Here is a 13,772-nt window from a genome sequence, read left to right on the forward strand (position 1 = left end):
CCTTGGTGAAAATTCTCGGGGCCATGGAAAGACCAAACGGCAACGTCTGAAATTGGTAGTGACAGTCCTGTACTGCAAATCTCAGGAACGCCTGGTGAGGAGGGAAAATCGGAACATGAAGGTACGCATCCTTTATGTCCAGGGACACCATCCAATCCCCTCCCTCCAGGCTGGCGATGACCACTCTGAGCGATTCCATTTTGAACTTGAACCTCTTCAAGTACAGGTTCAGGAATTTCAGATTTAAAATGGGTCTGACCGAACCGTCCGGTTTCGGTACCACAAACAGGGATGAATAATAACCCTCTCCTTGCTGGAGATGAGGAACTTTGACTATCACCTGTTGAATGTACAATTTGTGAATTGCAGCTAACACCAGCTCCCTCTCCGACGGGGAAGCCAGCAGAGCTGATCTGAAAAACCGGCGAGGAGGCATGTCTTCGAATTCCAGTCTGTATCCCTGGGAAACAATCTCTATTGCCCAGGGAGCCACCTGTGAGAGAACCCAGACGTGGCTGAACAGACGAAGACGTGCCCCCCACTTGATCTGACCCACCCCCCCTCCCGGAAAGCCCCAGCGTCATGCGGTGGACTTTGCGGAAGTAGGGGAGGACTTCTGCTCTTGGGAACTAGCCGAGTGCAGCTTTTTTCCCTTGCCTTTACCTCTGGCAACCAAGGACGATCCTCGTACCTTCTTGCTTTTATTGGAACGAAAGGACTGCATTCGATAATGCGGTACCTTCTTAGCATGTTGCGGGGGAACATAAGGTAAAAAATTTGATTTACCAGCCGTAGCAGTAGAGACAAGGTCCGAGAGGCCTTCTCCAAACAACTCCTCCCCCTTGTAAGGCAATGACTCCATATGCCGCTTTGAGTCGGCGTCTCCCGTCCACTGTCGGGTCCACAAGAGTCGCCTAGCAGAAATAGACATAGCGTTTATTCTGGAGCTTAGTAAACAAATGTCTCTCTGAGCATCCCTCATATATAAGGCAGCATCTCTGATATGCTCAATGGTCATTAGAATGGTGTCCCTATCTAAGGTGTCAATTTCCATAGATAAGGAGTCTGCCCATGCCACGACAGCACTACAAACCCAGGCCGACGCCATGGCCGGTCTAACGATAGTTCCTGAATGTGTGTAAATGTGCTTCATGGTAATTTCCTGCTTGCGATCAGCAGGACCCTTGAGGGAAGCAGTATCTGGAGAAGGCAGTGCCACCTTCTTGGATAAGCGTGTCAGTGCCTTGTCTACTTTAGGCGAAGATTCCCATTGTATCCTATCCTTCTGTGGAAAAGGATACGCCATAAGAATCCTTTTGGGAACATGTAGTCTCCTATCCGGAGACTTCCAAGCCTTTTCGCACAATTCGCTTAGCTCAAATGAGGACGGAAACGTGACCTCAGGCTTTTTCCCTTTATACATGTGAACCCTCGTGTCAGGGACAGGGGGTTCCTCAGTGATATGCAAAACCTCTTTTATGGCAATAATCATGTATCGAATACCCTTTGCCACCTTCGGCTGTAATTTTGCATCCTAATAGTTGACACTAGAGTCAGTATCTGTGTCGGTATCTGTGTCAGCGACCTGGGATATGGGGCGCTTTTGAGACCCTGAAGGTCCTGGCGCCACAGGGACAGGCACGGTCTGGCTACCTGACTTATCCCTAGCCTCAGCCTTGTCTAACCTTTTATACAGGAGATTCACATTTGCATTTAAGACATTCAGCATATCTACCCAGTCCGGTGTCGGCGTTGCCGACGGCGACCTGACATTCAAACACTCCCCCTCCACATTTAGCGAGCCTTCCTCATCAAACATGTCGGCACACATGTACCGACACACTTCATACACACAGGGAAACTCTTTTCTGAAGACAGTATCCCCTTTAAGGCCCTTTGGAGAGACAGAGAGAGAGTATGCCAGCACACACCCCAGCGCAATGGCCCTGGAGACCAACACAAAATGTTTTCCCCCAGCAGCGCTGTATAATATCTTATCCGCCAATTATGTACCCCCCCCCCCTCTCTTTTAAACACCCCTTCACCGTGTGTAAGCAGGGGAGAGTCCGGGGAGCTTCCTCTCAGCGTTCTGTGGAGAGAAAAATGGAGCTGGTGAGTGCTGAGGGAGAAGCCCCGCCCCCTCGGCGACGGGCTTCGGTCCCGCTCAAATTTGTGTAAAAATGGTGGGGGCTCTTTTATATACATGTACAGTGCCCAGCTGTAGATGTATATATCTTTTTGCCATGTTTTGAGGTGTTATTATTGCTGCCCAGGGCGCCCCCCCTGCGCCCTGCACCCATACAGTGACCGGAGTGTGTGAGGTGTGTGGAGCAATGACGCACAGCTGCTGTGCTGTGCGTTACCTCAGTGAAGCCGCTGAAGGCTTCTGCCGCCTGAGACGTCTTCTTGCTTCTGTTCTTCTGGCTCTGTGAGGAGAACGGCGGCGTGGCTCCGGGGATGGACGCCCAGGACGAACCTGTGTTCACCCCCTCTGGAGCTAATGGTGTCCAGTAGCCGAGGAAGCAGATCCTATCATTTAAGTATGTCTGCTCCTCTCTCCCCAGTCCCTCGATGCAGGGAGCCTGTTGCCAGCAGTGCTCCCTGTAAAAATAGAAAAATCCAAACAAAAATGCTTTCTAATGCAAAGAACTTAGGAGAGCTCCCTGCAGTGCGCCCATCTTCCTCTGGGCACAGTGTAAAACTGAGGTCTGGAGGAGGGACATAGAGGGAGGAGCCAGTGCACACCCAGAATCCAAAGCTTTCTTAAAGTGCCCTATCTCCTGCGGAGCCCGTCTATTCCCCATGGTCCTTACGGAGTCCCCAGCATCCTCTAGGACGTTAGAGAAAGTAACACCTTATGCCAAGCGTAACTTACACCTGATACTATAGACACAAGTTCTAAATAATGGTTCTCACTCCAGTACGCACCTCATAATCAGGTCACCAAGTGAATTCTAACTCCACATACAAGCATTTGCTTATATGTGTTTAGATTTTGAACACATACTATATATTTTGTGCAATAGGCATTGTGTCTACCTACAGTATCAGTTGTTTTCTATCTATATCTAATTTTAGATATACATATATATTACATTTCATTATTAAAACTTCTTTCCTACAACTCCAGTTTTCCTTTGTTCTGACTAATCTGTTTGTATGTTACGTTTAATCAAGGATAGACTTTTCAGGGATTAGGTGAAAACCGGACCGGACCAAATTCCGGAATGCCGGACCGGATCAGCTCCCTGCAGCGACCTCTGCCGCTGGGGAGCTGTGAAAGCGCGTCTTTTCACATGTTCATTACCTTTTTAGTATGTTTTATTTTGTATTGTGATACTTATCAGACAGATAGTATTTGCTACAAAAAGTATAATTTATTATCCAGAATAACGTGAACGTGACCTTGATCCCTCTCCATTGTGTGCTGTGAGCCAGATGGTTGTCATGGAACGTTGTGTCGGCCAGTGGGCGGAGATGGGGCGGAGCCAGCAGACAGCACACAAATAGTGTGTCAGGCTCTATAGAGCTCTTCGTTGCTGCTCAGCCTGCAGACAGGGGATTTATTGCACTCATCATTGCAGAGTGAGAGAACTGAACACGGCTATCCTTGCTGTGACCATTCATTGTGTGCAAGCTTCCTGTACAGTCACCAAGACTGCTAATCTTACCATCCAGCCTTCTCCCAGCAATATTAGCTGTCCTAGGGCGTGCCATCTGTGCAGGGTAAGGCACAAATGCTCCTTTTCTTAATAATGTATATGTCTGCTGTGCATGAGTATGCGTACAGTAAGTCGTTATTAAATGTGCATGTAGACAGGCAGGCTGGCTCTGTATTGTTACTGTGCTAGCCTGTGCTATTTACACCTAGAACACAATGGCTGCTAGCATTCAGTGATGCTTAATGCACAGCCATGCTTATAGATATCCAGAGAATGTATTAAAATAAACAAGTATCTGTAATATGATTTCTCCACATATTAAGATGCAAACCATGGCAGGGGATTGTGTATTAATGCTTACTGAAATAACATTGCTGAATGTGTGTGTGTGTGTGTGTGTGTGTGTGTGTGTGTGTGTGTGTGTGTGTGTGTGTGTTCTATATATCTACTAATAGAAAACTGTACAGTGCTTAATGTAAAGGCTTGTTTTTAAGTAGTGTGTTTTTGTTAAAGTTGGCCTGGTCTTTGAAGTAGGAGCGCGTATTTACATACACACATATATATATATATATATATATATATATATATATATATATATATATATATATATATATACAGTGCTCAGAAGTCAATAATGCCTTTTATGGCTACGACAAAGGGACTGGTCGTGCTGATGCACATTTCTCTTTAATTGAAGGTTAGCTTGCACCTCCAATTATTTCCGTGATGCCATTACAGATCTGTATACTATGTGCCAAGTTATCCTGCAAGGCACTGGATGCTCGCACTGATGGTGCAATGACTGTGAGCTATGGATTCGGCCACATGGCGCTATGGATTGGCACATGGCACAGGAAAACAAACAGGCATCAGCAAGGTCCCTGTCAGCCTTCAGTTAACTCTTGCATTGCTTGTGCAGGTTGCAAAACAGGCAGACAGGTGAATTAAAGGGGATGAAGATGTTTTTGTGTAAGCACCCCCCCCCCCAAAAAAAAAAATACAATAAAAGCAAAAGCAGAATCGAGAGCTCACATAAATGTGAAATTAAAATGAATGCTATAATTGCAATTTGATGTCATTGTAACACACGTTATGTTTAATATGTGCTTTTACTTTGAATAAAGATATTTGCTAAAAAAAAAAAAAATGCTCCTAACTGCTAGTAGGTTAATGTTTCATGAAAAAGTTATTTTTGGGGGGTTTGGGTAAAAACCGGAACAGTCTGGATACCGGAATCCCGGATTAGACCTGCTCCCTGCAGCAATTTCTGCCATTCCGAAACTTGTAGTGCTCGTCCACGTCCAGCCGGTGTCCCATCCGGGGAATGTGTGTTTGTGACAGCTGTCACTGGTGAGGTGGGAAGGGAGAGAATACAGCCTCCACTTATGGTTGGGGGATGGGGTAATAACCGGAACGATCCGGACCATACAGGAAGGGTGCAATATCTCCCTCCCTGCTTCCCTGGTGACAGCTGTCACAGCCCCCCCCCCCCTTCCCCCCTCCGGACAGGACAACCCCCGGTCGGGGACGAGCACTACAAGCTCCAGAATGGCAGGGTTTGCTGCAGGGAGCAAGTCCGGTCCAGCATTCTGGGATGTGGACCATTCCAGTTTTTACCTAATCCCATTTTTTGCACCTTTTTTTTTTTATCATGCTAACCATACACACAGTAATACATTTCTATGTTATGCTATGCTAATTTATTCCTTGTCAATTATTAATATGTTGCACTTAATGTAAAACATATTTGCATGACTTTTGCAGCACTTTTGTCCATTACTATTTTAGCTTTATTTGTGGCCTGATATCTCTCTGGTTATCAACATGCTGGATTTTTTTATGTATCAAATACAGTAGTTACTATTTCATCTGCGGTTTGTACTTTGTTAGCAAAATAATGTTACTTCTCTGAAGGCAGTTAGCGTTACCACACCCCTTAACAAATATATTTATTATGAACATTTATTTCTATAGAATACTCTGCAGGGCTTTACATTTGGAAATAAGCAGTAATAGAACGAGACCGGATATTAATAAACAAAGAGTTGAAAATGACTACATCAGTGGTTCCCAAACTGTGTGCCTAGGCACCCTGGGGTGCCTCGGGGCTATTTTCAGGGGTGCCTTGGGTTGGTAGTCCAGCACCAATTCAAATTATTTACAGTCATTGTAATAGACAAAACCAGTGCTGGTGGCTTCCAGTCATAAACACAGAAGTGAATCCTGTTCCTCACCACATACTGACCGTAAGGATACAATATACTTAATTTTTTTTTCTCTAAATTTCTTGATAAGAAACTTTTGGGCCTGGGGTGCCGTCAAAAAAATTCTGATACTCTAGGGCGCTGTGACTCAAAAAAGTCTGGGAACCACTGGCCTACATGCTTACAATTTATAGACTATGGGGAGTATTCAATCAGAGTCGGATCCTCTCCAACAGTGAGGATCCAACACTTCTGTATTCTATTGCGGGCCGTTTCTGCCCGTTTCCACTCTTATTCCGACCATTCATTTTTGCCCTCACTTATGGGAGAAAATTATTGGCCAAATATTGACCCGTTTTCGACGGCGGTGGGGTCGAAAACACATGAATGAGCAGAGATTCCACTCATCCATATGTTTTTTGACATGTCGGAACTTTCGACAGGGCGGAAAAACGTCACTTCGATTGAATATTGAAGTGTCGATTATAGGTGGAAAGTGCCGTCTTTCCGCCCTGTCAGAAATTCCAACACTAATTGAATCTATTGGAGAATCTAAATACAGATATAATTTTTTTTGTATATGATCAGGACTAAAGCGAGTTTATAACATCCATTCCACTGGACAGCACTGACGTTAAAGGAACACTAGCTTTAAAACATTTATTTTTTATTTTCTGTATAGTGTTAAGTTAAAGGTGGCGGGATTTACTAAAGGAAAAATGTGGTAAAATCACAGTTTTCAGGGGTTTTACCGCATTTCCAAATGTACTAAGACCCATCTGGCCGCTTATCGCTGCAGGGGGTATTGCCACCTTTTTATGGCAATACCCTATAGAAGCCAATGGGCTTCTTACCACCTCCCGCCGCCACCTGCTGCATTCCGCCACCTCCGCCGCCCAGCTCCGCTCATGCCGACCCCACATACCTGACTGCAGGCTTGCCTCTCCGTCGCAGTCCCAGATCCCAGCCTCCTCCTCCTCCTCCCAGCCAGCTGTACTTCCGGCTGCAGGGAGGAGGAGGAGGAGCCTAGGACTGACTTCAGACGTCACCTCCCGGGGCTGGGAGGTGACAGAGCCCCCTGCAAACCCTCTCACTCTGCGGCACAGGTAACGCAGGGGGCAGCTCTTACCACATTGCGATACTTATCGCATATGTTCGTACATATGCGATAAGTATCAATGCTGAATGTGGCGGAATGTTACCGCCGTCTTAGTACATCCCGCCCAGTGTAACTTTACCTAAAAGTAAAGAAAAAAAATGAGTTAAGGAAATATAATTTACTGGTTACCAGCCCATCAAAATGATGAAAAACCATAACAGTAATGTCCGTGCCAGCGGCTTTGCACGCTCAAACAGTGCAACACTTAGGGGTATATTCAATTAGGGTCGAAAACTGTCGAAAAGACGGCAGTTTTCGACTTTTTAAGGTCGAATAGTGATTTGACCTATTCAATCCCTGCAGTTTTTATTTGACTAGTCGTGGAATTTGACTTGTCGAATAGTACGTGAATCGGTGGTATTGCTGCCGATTCACGTACTTTTGAGTGAAACGTGGCCAAATTCGACAGGATTTGGCCCCGTTTCCGACCATCTCAGTCTGACATAAAAAAATGTCGGACTGAGATGTGGGACCCAGAGGAGGATGGGGGGGGGGGGGAGCCACGGGCATACAGGGGAGAGCAGCGCTACAGCACAGCACTGCAGCAGGATGTCTCACAGCCGCGCCGCTCACGGCAGCGTCCAACCGGCTCCAGCAAGTGAGGTCACGCTTGCTGGAGCCGGGTAGACACTGCCGTGAGGTCTGGCGGCTGTGTGACATCCTTCTGCAGCGCTGCTCTCCCCTGTATGCCCGCGGCTGTCCCCGCTGGTCTCACCCCTCTCCTCCCTCTCCGGTCCCTCATCTCAATTCGACTTTTTTAAAGTCGAATTGAGATGAGATTGAATAGGGGTTGTCGGATCCATTTCCAACAAATGCATGTCGGAATGGATCCGACCCTAATTGAATATACCCCTTAAATTGCTCCATCTGCACCATTTAGTGACTGCTGGCCCGCAAAACACTTGAATTTCCCCCACAGAGGTGAGAAGCAGTATTAGTGTTTTATCATATAGGAATATTAAAGACGTAGTTGTCTCTCATTTCCCGATTCTCCATTCCCGTTGGAACCCTCGATAACTGTACGAGCAGGAGATCCCGCATTATCAAGATCCTACTATCATCATCTTCCCTTTCACCTCAAAGGCATTTGCGTAGAGATATCACTTGAATGTTTTTCACTGTCTTTACCATTTTTCATCTGCTATCCAATTTAGCTAAAATTGTGGAGGGGTTTTCTCGTGCAAATGTCATATATTTTCCACTGCGCACATACACAAAACATTCTTGCATATTTATCTTCATGGCGATTTACGACCACTTGCACTGGCAAAATGAATATTGAATTTGCCCCCCTGCCTATTTAATTGAGGCCTGTTTTCACCTGTTTTTAGGGAAATTTTCACCAGTGCCTTTTCACCTTCTTTTTTTGTTTGTGAAAAGGCTTTGGCGAAAAATGCCTCAAAATCGGTGAAAACGGCCCACGTTATTGCCGGCGTAGGTGAGAAAACGTGGATATGCCAATCCACATGTTTTTAGCGGCAGATTAATTTTTCACCTAGGCGAAAAAATGACCTTGCTATTGAATAGGGTGAATCCCCATTTGCCCTAAAAATAGTGAAAAGTCCAGTTTTTTCTCCTAGGCAAATAAACGGACCTAATTAAATACCCGCCAGAGTGGAGAGAGATAAAGTACCAACCAATCAGCTCCTAACTACCAAATTATAGGCTGTGTTTGAAAATTGACATTTAATTGCTGGTTTATTGGTAAGCCCCATATACACACGGGGAGAGATGTGTGCTGAGCGGTCTGTCACACACCGCTCAGCACACATCTCTCCCCCGCTCAGCACACAGCGCGACGTGTGCTGAGCGAGGTGTGGGGGGCGCTTATTTAACCCAGCAGTGAAATGAGCGACCTGATAGTTTGTGCCAATCTAGTGTCAGTGATGGCCCGGGCATCGCCATCGCTGTGTGGCATACACACGGAGATATCCGTACTTAACTTCTAAGCAATCTACTCAGATTGCTTAGAATTTAAGCACGGATCTCTCCGTGTGTAGCCCCTGTACTTTTTCACTCTCCTCTTTATCTCTCTCCAAGCTTTGATACAGCTCCCCCATTATGTATGAAGACTCGCATCAGTGAGAGTGCACCCACTTTGAGTAGAAGGGAAGGATAGACACACATAAATAAAACAGCAACTTATTTTACCGTGCAGTAACAGCATGCTGGTCTGCACACATACCAGTCACATGGTGTGTGTGTGTACAGCAATCTGGGAAGTGTACCAAGAAGGTGGGAGGGAGGGGGGATGTGTTATTAACATGGAAATAGCTCAGTGGTGTGTATGATCATATTACATGGTATCACCTAAGCTGTGTTGTTGTTTTTACTGCTTGTAATGACGTCTCATAAATACCAAATTATAATGTCATGTCTGTTGGTTAGACACGTCATTTGTCCCTCCATTTAATCAGGGGTTAAAGTGGGGGGGAACGAGGTGGAACTGAGTTCCACCACCTGTAATTGTAGGGGGAACTAGTTTCACCATCTCCATTGCCCTGCACAGTAATTCCAACAGAAAAGCCCACCCCATCATCTGCATCAATCGATACAGGCGGCACTAGTGTTGCTGATGAGCTGCAGCCACCTACTCCTTCCTCAGGTCCTGGTGCCTCCATGGTCCTCCTCCAAGAGTTCCACCACCTCACCAGGACCACTTTAAGCCCTGCATTTAATGCATCTTTAGAATTAATTTTCTCTATCGTCCTAAGTGGATGCTGGGGTTCCTGAAAGGACCATGGGGAATAGCGGCTCCGCAGGAGACAGGGCACAAAAGTAAAGCTTTTACAGGTCAGGTGGTGTGTACTGGCTCCTCCCCCTATGACCCTCCTCCAGACTCCAGTTAGATTTTTGTGCCCGGCCGAGAAGGGTGCAATTCTAGGTGGCTCTCATAAAGAGCTGCTTAGAGAGTTTAGCTTAGGTTTTTTATTTTACAGTGATTCCTGCTGGCAACAGGATCACTGCAACGAGGGACAGAGGGGAGAAGAAGTGAACTCACCTGCGTGCAGGATGGATTGGCTTCTTGGCTACTGGACATGAAGCTCCAGAGGGACGATCACAGGTACAGCCTGGATGGTCACCGGAGCCACGCCGCCGGCCCCCTCACAGATGCTGAAGCAAGAAGAGGTCCAGAATCGGCGGCTGAAGACTCCTGCAGTCTTCTTAAGGTAGCGCACAGCACTGCAGCTGTGCGCCATTTTCCTCTCAGCACACTTCACACGGCAGTCACTGAGGGTGCAGGGCGCTGGGGGGGGGCGCCCTGGGAGGCAAATGTAAACCTTTAAAAAGGCTAAAAATACCTCACATATAGCCCCAGAGGCTATATGGAGATATTTACCCCTGCCTAAATGTACTAAATAGCGGGAGACGAGCCCGCCGGAAAAGGGGCGGGGCCTATCTCCTCAGCACACGGCGCCATTTTCTGTCACAGCTCCGCTGGTCAGGAAGGCTCCCAGGTCTCTCCCCTGCACTGCACTACAGAAACAGGGTATAACAGAGAGGGGGGGCAAAATAAATGGCAATATATTAATATAAAAGCAGCTATAAGGGAGCACTTAATCATAAGGCTATCCCTGTCATATATAGCGCTTTTTGGTGTGTGCTGGCAGACTCTCCCTCTGTCTCCCCAAAGGGCTAGTGGGTCCTGTCTTCGTATAGAGCATTCCCTGTGTGTCTGCTGTGTGTCGGTACGTGTGTGTCGACATGTATGAGGACGTTATTGGTGTGGAGGCGGAGCAATTGCCAAATATGAGGATGTCACCTTCTAGGGGGTCGACACCAGAATGGATGCCTTTATTTGTGGAATTACGGGATAGCGTCAACTCGCTTAAGCAGTCGTTTGCCGACATGAGGCGGCCGGACACTCACTTAGTGCCTGTCCAGGCGCCTCAAACACCGTCAGGGGCTGTAAAACGCCCCTTGCCTCAGTCGGTCGACACAGACCCAGACACAGGCACTGATTCCGGTAGTGAAGGTGACGAATCAACCGTATTTTCCAAAAGGGCCACACGTTATATGATTTTGGCAATAAAGGAGATGTTACATTTAGCTGATACTACAGGTACCACTAAACAGGGTATTATGTGGGGTGTAAAAGAACTACCAGTAGTTTTTACCGAATCAGAAGAATTAAATGACGTGTGTGATGAAGCGTGGGGTGCCCCGATAAAAAACTGCTAATTTCAAAGAAGTTATTGGCTTTATACCCTTTCCCGCCAGAGGTTAGGGAGCGCTGGGAAACACCTCCTAGGGTGGACAAAGCGCTAACACGCTTATCAAAACAAGTGGCGTTACCCTCTCCTGAGACGGCCGCACTTAAAGATCCATCAGATAGGAGGATGGAAAATATCCAAAAAGGTATATACACACATGCAGGTGTTATACTACGACCAGCTATTGCGACTGCCTGGATGTGCAGTGCTGGGGTAGTTTGGTCAGAGTCCCTGATCGAAAATATTGATACCCTGGACAGGGACAATATTTTACTGTCGTTAGAACAAATAAAGGATGCATTTCTTTATATGCGTGATGCACAGAGAGATATCTGCACACTGGCATCACGGGTAAGTGCTATGTCCATTTCGGCCAGAAGAGCTTTATGGACACGACAGTGGACAGGCGATGCGTAGAGGAGTTATTTGGGGTCGGTCTATCGGATTTGGTGGCCACGGCTACGGCCGGGAAATCCACCTTTCTACCTCAAGTCACTCCCCAACAGAAAAAGGCACCGACCTTTCAATCGCAGCCTTTTCGTTCCTTTAAAAATAAGAGAGCAAAGGGCTATTCATATCTGCCACGAGGCAGAGGACGAGGGAAGAGACAGCAACAGGCAGCTCCTTCCCAGGAACAGAAGCCCTCCCCGGCTTCTACAAAAGCCTCAGCATGACGCTGGGGCTTCGCAAGCGGACTCGGGGGCGGTAGGCGGTCGTCTCAAGAATTACAGCGCGCAGTGGGCTCACTCGCAGGTAAATCCCTGGATCCTGCAGATAATATCTCAGGGGTACAGGTTGAAATTAGAGACAGAGCCACCTCGCCGTTTCCTGAAGTCTGCTTTACCAACGTCCCCCTCAGAAAGGGAGACGGTTTTGGAAGCCATTCACAAGCTGTATTCTCAGCAGGTGATAGTCAAGGTACCTCTTCTACAACAAGGGAAGGGGTATTATTCCACTCTTTTTGTGGTACCGAAGCCGGATGGCTCGGTAAGGCCTATTCTAAATCTGAAGTCCTTGAACCTGTACATAAAGAAGTTCAAGTTCAAGATGGAGTCACTCAGAGCAGTGATAGCGAACCTGGAAGAAGGGGACTTTATGGTATCCTTGGACATCAAGGATGCGTATCTCCACGTTCCAATTACCCCTCACACCAGGGGTACCTCAGGTTCGTTGTACAAAACTGTCACTATCAGTTTCAGACGCTGCCGTTTGGTTTGTCCACGGCACCTCGGGTCTTTACAAAGGTAATGGCCGAGATAATATTTCTTCTTCGAAGAAAAGGCGTATTAATTATCCCATACTTGGACGATCTCCTAATAAGGGCAAGGTCCAGAGAACAGCTAGAGATGGGTTTAGCACTATCTCAAGAGGTGCTAAAGCAGCACGGATGGATTCTGAATATTCCAAAATCCCAATTAATGCCGACAACTCGTCTGCTGTTCCTGGGGATGATTCTGGACACAGTTCAGAAAAGGTTTTTCTTCCCGAAGAAAAAGCCAAGGAGTTATCTGACCTGGTCAGGAACCTCCTAAAACCAGGAAAGGTGTCTGTACATCAATGCACAAGAGTCCTGGGAAAAAATGGTAGCTTCTTACGAAGCAATCCCTTTCGGCAGATTCCATGCAAAGGGATCTGTTGGACAAATGGTCAGGGTCGCATCTTCAGATGCACCTGCGGATAACCCTGTCGCCGAGGACAAGGGTATCCCTTCTGTGGTGGTTGCAGGAGGCTCATCTATTGGAGGGCCGCAGATTCGGCATGCAGGATTGGATCCTGGTGACCACGGGTGCCAGCCAGAGAGGCTGGGGAGCAGTCACACAGGGAAGAAATTTCCAGGGAGTGTGGTCGAGCCTGAAAAAGTCTCTTCACATAAGCATTCTGGAACTAGGAGCAATCTACAATGCTCTAAGCCAGGCGGAACCTCTGCTTCAAGGAAGACCGGTGTTGATCCAGTCGGACAACATCACGGCAGTCGCCCATGTAAACAGACAGGGCGGCACAAGAAGCAGGAGGGCAATGGCAGAAGCTGCCAGGATCCTTCGCTGGGCGGAGAATCACGTGATAGCACTGTCAGCAGTATTCATCCCGGGCGTGGACAACTGGGAAGCAGACTTCCTCAGCAGACACGACCTTCACCCGGGAGAGTGGAGACTTCATCCAGAAGTTTTCCACATGCTATTAAACCGTTGGGTAAAACCAATGGTGGACATGATGGCGTCTCGCCTCAACAAAACACTGGACAGGTATTGCGCCAGGTCAAGAGATCCGCAGGCAATAGCTGTGGACGCGCTGGTAACACCTTGGGTGTACCAGTCGGTATATGTGTTTCCTCCTCTGCCTCTCATACCAAAGGTATTGAGGATTATACGGCAAAGTGGAGTAAGACTAGTGGCTCCGGATTGGCCAAGAAGGACTTGGTACCCGGAACTTCAAGAGATGGTCACGGACGATCCGTGGCCTCTACTTCTGAGAAGGGACCTGCTTCAGCAGGGTACTTGTCTTTTTCAAGACTTACCGCGGCTGCGTTTGACGG

The 13,772-nt window shown here is 47.3% G+C and overlaps 1 protein-coding gene across 7 annotated transcripts in view; it reads left to right on the forward strand.

The window, feature by feature from the left end:
* Positions 1-3,504: 3,504 nt before the first annotated feature.
* The window catches only part of EEF2K (eukaryotic elongation factor 2 kinase), a 117,271-nt gene continuing 107,003 nt past the window's right edge, over positions 3,505-13,772 (forward strand). For 4 of the 7 annotated variants that reach the window (XM_063934454.1, XM_063934450.1, XM_063934451.1 and 1 more), the window contains exon 1: positions 3,506-3,726. The gene's annotated coding sequence lies outside the window, so the exon portion shown is untranslated. Of the gene's footprint in view, positions 3,727-13,772 lie in introns of all 7 variants that reach the window. The other 3 variants (XM_063934449.1, XM_063934455.1, XM_063934453.1) reach the window with 2 other exon arrangements.

This window comes from Pseudophryne corroboree, chromosome 7, assembly GCF_028390025.1.
Source record: "Pseudophryne corroboree isolate aPseCor3 chromosome 7, aPseCor3.hap2, whole genome shotgun sequence".
Classification (NCBI taxonomy): Eukaryota; Metazoa; Chordata; class Amphibia; order Anura; family Myobatrachidae; genus Pseudophryne; species Pseudophryne corroboree.